The sequence below is a fragment of the Eurosta solidaginis genome, chromosome X (assembly GCF_040869045.1).
Source record: "Eurosta solidaginis isolate ZX-2024a chromosome X, ASM4086904v1, whole genome shotgun sequence".
Taxonomy (NCBI): Eukaryota; Metazoa; Arthropoda; class Insecta; order Diptera; family Tephritidae; genus Eurosta; species Eurosta solidaginis.
Window position 1 is genome coordinate 43,961,553 of NC_090324.1, and position 7,405 is coordinate 43,968,957.

The following is a 7,405-nucleotide window of genomic DNA, read 5'->3' on the forward strand; positions in this document are numbered from 1 at the left end:
CTAGAGTCACCCCTGGTCCACCTTTATTCCGATATCTCGAAAAGGCGTCCACTTATAGAACTAAGGCCCACTCCCTTTTAAAATACTCATTAACACCTTTCATTTGATTCCCATATCGTGCAAACACATTCTGGAGTCACCCCTGGTTCACCTTTATTCCGATATCTCGAAAAGGCGTCCTCCTATAGATCTAAGGCCCACTCCCTTTTAAAATTCTTATTAACAACTTTCATTTGATTCCCATTACGTACAAACACATTCTAGAGTCAACATTGCTCCACCTTAATGGCGATATCTCGAAAAGGCGCCCACCTATAGATCTAAGGCCCACTCCCTTTTAAAATACTCATTAATACCTTTCATTTGATACCCATATCGTACAAACACATTCTAGAGTCACCCCTGGTCCACCTTTATGGCGATATCTCGAAACTAGGCCCACTCCCTTTTAACATACTCATTAACATCTTTCATTTGATACCCATATCGTACAAACACATTCTGGAGTCACCCCTGGTCCACCTTTATAGCGATATCTCGAAAAGGCGGCCACCTATACAACTAAGGATCACTCCCTTTTAAAATACTCACCTTTCATTTGATGCCCATATGGTACAAACACATTCTAGAGTCACCCCTGGTCCACCTTTATGGCGATATCTCCAAATGGCGTCCACCTATAGAACTATGACCCACTCCCTTTTAAAATACTCTTTAATACCTTTCATTTGATACCCTTGCCATACAAACACATTTCAGGGTTACCATAGGTTCATTTTACTACATGGTGATTTTCCCTTATTTTGTCTCCAAAGCTCTCAGCTGAGTATGTAATGTTCGGTTACACCCGAACTTAACCTTCCTAACTTGTTTGTTTTAGTTGCTTTCAAAAAAATATGAAATCACAACTAATGAGTTAACTTTTGTTGAAACTAACTAAAATAATTTATAACAATTAATGGAAAATTTTCCCGATAATGATTTTGCATTTGCAGATTTAATCCTCATTTTAGATAAAGTACGTCTTATACTGAACAAAAAAAAAAAATAAATTTGCTACAAAAATATAACATTAAATTTTTTATACTGCCTTTATTCTAATTTATTTTATTTCTTATGTTATTTTATTATATATTCTTTCATTTCAACTTAGTTTATTATTATTTAAATGCAACTTGGCTGAATCGGGAAATTTCACGTTTCAGGTCAAAACGGCAACCAGCATCATAGGGCCCGTATTGCATAGGATGTATATTACCTAAAATCTCTATATTAATAAGCCAACAAAATTTCTATACAATCAATTGACAGGATGTGTCGCATCCTTAGCATACGTAAAATCATATAAAAGTTATTTGAGTCGATTCGTATGGATCAGCCACAGTGCATAGGCCTATTTTTGTTAACAAATATTACTCTATTTGTTTATAATAGAAAACGTTTTTTTGTAAATTCGAACAATCTCTCCAAATATCGAAATTTACTTTCATGCACAAAAGGGCACCATCTGTAGGACCAATTATGTAAGTGTTCTAAGACACAAACCTACATAGTATGTAACCCCGCTGAATTCGAAAAGCTGCGTAGTCGTGTTGCTTAAATGTTTCACCTACATACATATGCGTACGCGCCAGACGGTGAAAGAATAAAACATGGTTTCCCATTGATGCCACTTACCTATAATGACTTCTACCAAAATCCTAAAAATTTGTTCCAAAATAATTTGGAGCGTAGAAAAAGAAATCTTAAATACAATTAGTATTTTTGACCGGCCCATTTTTTGTGGTAAATTTCACTTACACGTAAATATATAGGTCTTTATTTAACAGATTGTTTGTTTTTTATTTTAGTTGCTTTCAAAAAAACATGAAATCACAAATAATGAGTTAACTTTTGTTGAAACTAACTAAATTTAATTATATCAATTAATGGCAAATTTTCCCTAAAATGATTTTGCATTTGCAGATTTAATCCTCATTTTAGATAAAGTACGTCTTATACTGAACAAAAAAAAAAAAAAACATAAATTTGCTGCAAAAATATAAATAAAATTTTTTATATTGTCTTTTATGCTAATTTATTTTATTTCTTATTTTATTTTATTATATATTCTTTTATTTCAACTTAGTTTATTATTATTTAAATGCAACTTGACTGAATTGGAAAATTTCACGTTGTATATTAAACAAAAAAAAAACGTTCCAAAAACGCTTTTGATTTTAGGTCAAAACGGCACCGGCATCATAGCGGCCAATCAATTCACAGGCTCTTTCGCTTAATTAGCATACGTAAAATCATATAAAAGTTATATGAATCGATTCGTATGGATCAGCCGCAGTGCATAGGCCTATTTTTGTTAACAAATACTAATCTATTTGTTTAAAATTAATAAAAAAAGTTTTTTGTAAATTCGAACAATTTCTACAAATATCGAAATTTACTTTGAGCCTAAAAGTGCGCCTTCTTTAGGACCAATTTAACGCTGTCTAACTCTGTAATATATTTTGCTTTTGGAAAAATTACCTATTTGAAAAAATAAGCTGGCTGAAAAATAGAGGCATGACAGCTTAAGTTAAATCAACAATTGAAAATCTCGACCAAGCGATTTGTAAACAAAAGCTAATTTGTATATTTGTTTCTCATTTGCTCGATATAGGCAACCGGCATCACATAGGCCGTAGGCTAAATTTGCTGGAGTATATGCCGATTAACCGGATGCTTAGATCACATAACTCTTTTTGTTTATGTCGCTTTAAGTTATGAAATTAATTTTATTTTAGTAAATATGTTTGCGTGAATAATAGCAATGTTTTTATTTGTTTTTTTTTCTTTCTAATTTATTCTGCTTTGTTATATATTAGTATTATATCGTTCAGAGACGATATTTTATGGTAGATATGGTCATATATATTCATGAAATGGAGTGTTTACAAATTTAATATAAATTAATTGCGTACATAGCTCTCAATGCAAATACCAACATCAAACATCCGAGTATTAGAATCTTCATATTTCCACAATGGTAACATTAAAACCCAGAAAAAATTCTAAGTGCACTTATTGCGTTTTTATATGGAATTGTTTATTCACTTCACTTAATTTTTTCGAACTTTCGTTTTGTCTCACACTTACATATTACATATGTATTTATACAAAATTAAACTCGGTAAAGCGCCAATTGCATAGCTAACGGGTGGTGTGAAATAGGCTCAATTCCTTTAGCACATTTCTTCGTTTTTAACTAAAAGTTCGTATTTTTTGAATTATGACACTATTGTAGTAAATGGGCGATATATGTATACGTGTGATATAGACCTACTGGAGAACCGAGCACCCAAAACTAACTTCGGTAGCGCAGCAACGGGACCTTCCGGGTGGTGTGGAAAAAGCTATTTTTCAATTCAATTTCAAGTAATTTCACCATAATTGTATGTAAATTTCATTTCATTTTACATATTTTCTATATTTTTGTTTAAGGAGCTCCATACCAAAACGTTATAATTACATTTGAAAAGTTTGTAGAAAATTTAAGAAAATACAATCAAAAAGTACAACGTCTTAGATCAATTTCAAAATTTTAATGAAAAATTTAAGTAAGTTATAGAGGTTTACGCCGACCACTTTATCGGCGGCGGCGGCGGCGTAGGCTCTATTATATACAGGCGGCGGCGTGGGCGGCGCGCCGGCGTACGTCGGTGTTCTTACTTTAAAAAGCTTGATTTTTCTATTTAAAAAATAACTTTTAGAAAAGGTTTTGTTTGTATGTTGTGACGGACTTTTCCTTTGACTTTGCCGGGGTTGGCCTCAGTCCGTCCAGGGTTCCTGAAAGTAGAAATTCCTACCTGTCCTTCTAAAGGATAACCCTGTTTATTTCGTATAAAAACGTTATAAAAGTACTTATTTAATAAAAATTCTCTTTCTACTCTTAGCTGATTCCCTTGCTTTGTAATAAGTGACTGAGGTAATAAAGCCCTCGGCCAACCTCTGCGGTCGAATGGAGTAATAAAGCCTCCAGACGAATATTCTTTTAGTACAAATGAACTACTCTTGGTCGGTAGTCATAAAACCTACCGACTCGTATGCCTGTCTCCTAATCTCTGAATTTTAATGCGAACTCGTCGCCCTTATATACTAATTTTTGCACGCAGGCAAACGGTTATTTTATAATAACAACTTCTAACTAATAGTATTAACAATATAAAAGAACTGTTATTCCGGTGAATATTTCCTTCCCATGAATTTCCACGCATCATAATACTCCTTATTGAATACAATGCCTTTGTACTTGCTCATACCGTGCTTTCCAGCCTTTTCTTTAACTATTGTGTGTTTGTACATTTGTTTGTGGTCACCTGATTCTAATGTTGTGTTTTGCTATACCCAATGCTTCTGCCGTCTGTTGTATGGCGTGCGTTGGTGTGTTGTATGCTAGTGCGTAAATATGTATAGCGAAATTTTAATTAGTAGCAGCGCTTATTTTGACGACTTGCTGCTGATCTCTGTTCACGTAAGTTATTATGTATGTTGTATTTGTAGCTGGGTGTATTGAATTTTGAGTGTGCAAAGGGTTGATTGACCGCTGCATTTTTATGTTTTGTGCGTATCTACCTCCCTTCCAAATATTAAATGCGTGTTAGGGTGATCCTATATTTAAAACTTGTTTGCGAAAATGTAAAAATTGTTACGAATATTAGCAAAACTAAGGAGTGCTGCCGTCTCTAAGCCGATGCTAAGCAGTGACGTGAATGCACATCAAATAATTCAATCATAATGTATCTACATAAACGAAACAATAACTGCGTCTACATATATGTACCATGTACGTATACGAGCAGCGGAGAGTTAATGCACTAACACATGCATCTATCTGAGATACTCCTATAAGTATGCAATGATAAAAACTATAAAGTTGTGCAATTGTAGTTACAGCTGAGAAGTTTGAGAGCTACTGGACTAGTAGATTCTGGAAGCGCCTAGAAGATGTATAAAATTGTGCAATTTTAGTTATAGCTGAGAAGTTTGAGAGCCCATGGACAATGCTAGTAGATTCTAGAAGATGCGAACGAGGAAACCAGAGAGTATAAAAGGCCGCAGATGTAGAGGCGCTGGAATTCAGTTTGATTTGAATTGTCAAGCAGTTACGATTAAGACGATATCTAGCGAGCAATAGCAATATTATTTTGAAAGTCAGTTTCATTTAAGCTTTCAGTTTGGTTATTAAGCTATTCGTTGCACAGTTTGAGTGTTATTGTGAAGTATTTTAATAAAGGTCATTTTTCCATTCTTCAATAATGGAGTTATTTATTCAACAGTTTAGCGATACGAACCTAGCAAAAGGGCAAATAAGAGGATTTGCAGCAAATTCGTTACAATTGGTGTCAGAAGAGGAATTGTTGAATAAATTCCGAAGACTTCGAATACAACTTGAACATGGCAAAGTGGAGTGAATTGAAGATCCAGCAGCTGAAGAAGGAGTTGGAGAACCGTGGATTGAATACAAGCGGCATTAAAATCGAACTTCAAGCACGATTACGAGAGGCAATGAAAGCAGAAGGAATTAACGTGGAAGAGGATGTCTTTCCTCTTGATGGCGAGGAGACAACAAAAATTGAAGAGAAAAATGAAACATCGCAGACAGTTACCAGCACAGACTTGAACGTGATATTGGCTGCAATATCTGCACAAACTTCGACAGTAACATCGAAAATTGAAGCACAAGAAACACGTATTTCAGAAATGTCGACTTAAATAGCATCGAAGATGGAAAAACAACTAAAATCGCAGGAGAACCGTATAGCAGCGAAGATTGAAGCACAGGAAACACAAATTTCTTCACAACTGGAAGAACCGAAGACGTATATGGTATCCCAACTGGAATCGCAGGAAACCCGTATAACATCACAATTGGAAGAACAGAAGACATATTTGGCATCTCAACTGGAAGCGCAAGAGGCACGTATATCTGAAATGTCGGCACAAATTTCGGAATAGGTATCATCGCAACTCTTTGTGAAACTGGAAGAGCAGAATGCAAAAATTTTACAACTCGAGAACAAAATTGATGCCGAAATAGAAGCGATAAAAGGTCGTATGGAGCAGTTACAACTAAACCGCCCAGCTGTCTCAGCAAGCAATCCAAAGGTAAAAACACCATCATTTGACGGTTCTGTTCCTTTCCAGGTCGTCAAGCTACAGTTTGAGAAGGCCGCAGCAGTGAACAACTGGAATGCGGAAGATAAAGTTGCTGCACTATTCGTGGCATTGAAGGGGCCAGCAGCGGTAATCCTACAGACGATTCCCGAAGGAGAGCGGGACAATTATGAAGCATTGATGGCTGCTGTAGAACGACGTTATGGAAGCGAGCATAAAAAACAGATATTCCAAATTGAGTTGCAAAACCGCTACCAAAAAGCAAATGAGACATTGCAGGAGTTTCCTTTAGATATTGAAAGATTGGCTCATCTTGCAAATGCGGACGCACCCGTGGAATACACTGAAAGGGTAAAAATCCAGAGTTTCATAAATGGCATACGGGACGTGGAAACGAAGCGAGCTACATACGCAAACCCAAAGCTGACATTTGCTGAAACGGTATCACATGCATTGACTCAGGAAACGGCCTCACTATTGAGTAAACCAGCATACAAAGCTCATGGTGTGGAAGTGGAAAGACCAGCTTGGGTAGACACAATTTTAGAAGCACTGAAGGGATCACAACAGAAAAATTCCGGAGTTATTAAATGTTTCAAGTGCGGCAACCCAGGTCATATTGCACGACATTGCAGCAGCGGTCCCAATAGCTCCAATAATGTGGGTGGTCGTAAACGCAGAGCAGAAGGTGGTGAGCAAATCTCCAAGACCACTCAATCGTTAAACTAAATCGAGTCAACCGCAAGGGGAGACAGCTGGCTCCCGTAATTGAATGCCCCATAATCTCTATCTCGCAGATTGGAAGAAGATCGAGCAATCTTACTGTTGGAGGAGATGTGGACGGAAAGGAACGTTTACTGACTGTAGATACGGGTGCATCTCATTCCATCATTCGATCGGATTTAGGCAACAAAAAGATAAGACCATTGCTTGGAGCAAGATTACGTACAGCCACGGGAGAGGACACCCAGGTGACTGGAGGAGTAGAATGTGAAGTCGCAATTGGGAACGTCACGGTAATACACAATTGTATAGTGGCAGAAATTGTTGATGAAATCATAATTGGAGTGGACTTCTTAATCGACCAGGGCATCAAGATCGACATGCAAACCAAGACGATGCGATATAAAAACATGGATGTACCACTTAATTTCGGCTACGAGAGAGGCTACAGCAGTAAACGAGTGCTGGTGGAAGAGAGTCAGCAAATACCACCAAAATCCGAAGCAGAAATCTGGGCAAAGGTTGATGGAGA